Source organism: Sinocyclocheilus grahami, unplaced genomic scaffold (genome assembly GCF_001515645.1).
Source record: "Sinocyclocheilus grahami isolate Dianchi unplaced genomic scaffold, SAMN03320097.WGS_v1.1 scaffold25.1, whole genome shotgun sequence".
NCBI classification, from domain to species: domain Eukaryota; kingdom Metazoa; phylum Chordata; class Actinopteri; order Cypriniformes; family Cyprinidae; genus Sinocyclocheilus; species Sinocyclocheilus grahami.
The window spans coordinates 4,819,298-4,821,020 of record NW_015505204.1 but is presented as its reverse complement, the minus strand read 5'-3'; positions in this window follow the sequence as shown (position 1 = coordinate 4,821,020).

Genomic DNA, 1,723 nt, shown 5'->3' with positions numbered 1-1,723 from the left:
TTTTTTTTTCCAAACTATCCCTTTAAAGTCTAATTAATAACTTCAGAAGCATGAGCATTTTTATGGAAGTTATGGAATGGTCATTTAAATACCAGGCTGTCTCTGTTTCCCTCACAGGCCAGTTCTTAATGCTTCTTTGGCAATGGTTTCCCGCTTCTTGTGGCATGACCCTGACCACATGTTCTGTATCTCGGATATTCCCATGGCATCCTGGGTGTTAGGAATCCTCTGGCTGATCCCGCTGGTCTTTATCAACGAGGGCATCAAACTGCATGAGATCAGGTAATACAACCACGATAATATAATACAATGGTTACACTTTCTAATAAGTCATTAGCAAACAGTATGTAATGCTGTCTAGATCAGTAGTTAATATACCGTATATCCAAATAATAATTTATACTACCATTCAGAAGGTAAGAGGTTTGTTTGTTTGTCTTTAAAGAAGTCTCTTATGCTCACCAAGGCTGCATTTATTTGATCCAAACATACAGTAGAACAGTAATATTGTGAATGTTATTACAATTTAAAAGAACTGTTTTCTATTTGAATAAATTTACTTTATTCCTGTGATCAATTATCCTTCAGAAATCAGTATAATATGCTGATTTGCTGCTCAAGAAACATTTCTGATTATTATCAATGCTGAAAACAGTTGTGCTGCTTAATATTTTTGTGTAAACCATGATACATTTTTTGTAGGTTTCTTTGATGAATATGAAGTTAAAAATAACAGCATTTATTTGAAATAAAATCTTTTGTAACGTTACAATTATTTTAACATTAGTCTGTGACTTTTGATCAATTTAATGTCTTCTGAATAAAAGTAAAATGAATAAAACCACTTTTAATTCAAATCTTACCATTGCTTTTATGTATCATGTATGTTTTAATTGAAATAACATATGTAAAAGATATAATTATATTAAAAATGTAACATTAATGTTTGTTGTAGATATTTATTAAAATATTTTCCATTTAAGCCAACTTTTAAGTAATTTAATTATTAAAAAAACAAAAAGTTATTATTTAAAATGAATATAAATTAATGCCATTGTTAAAGTTTTATTGTGTCATACATGTTAACTATCTGTGGGGTTGTGATTGTTTGCTACAGGATGAGGGTGAGATACCAGAAACGACAGAAGCTTCAATTTGACACCAAACTCGGCATGAACTCCCCTTTTTGATACGTCTGTCAAAAACAAGTCACAAAAATACATACGCACCCTTTCATATTGACACCAGAATTAAATAAAATACAGATTCAGTATTAACAGTGTTGACCTTTAGGTGGCAGTACTGCAATGAGAACAACATTAGCATCCTCTAAAAAAACACACTCTGTAGTCTGCAGATGCTAATTTCATTTTATCAACATGAAGTTATATCACCTTACTTACTTTCAAGTTATTTTACTGCATGGTGACACCTCAATCTCTCATGTTGATTTTTTTTTGTCGCAGTTTAGAGAGGTTAATCTTTCTGATTTTCTTGATTGCCTTTGAATCAGGCAAGTATTATTTTAGTATTTAGTTTTTTAATGACTCAGTCAAGCACATCCTTTGATTAGTATTATACTTTCAGTACTAAGTTTTAAGTCCTTCAACACATAAACACAGCACAGCATATGTCTTTACTATTGTCCATGCCTTCTAATGAAACTCATTTAATATACTGACATTTGATGTTATCATAAAAAACCCATAGCCCAATATATATT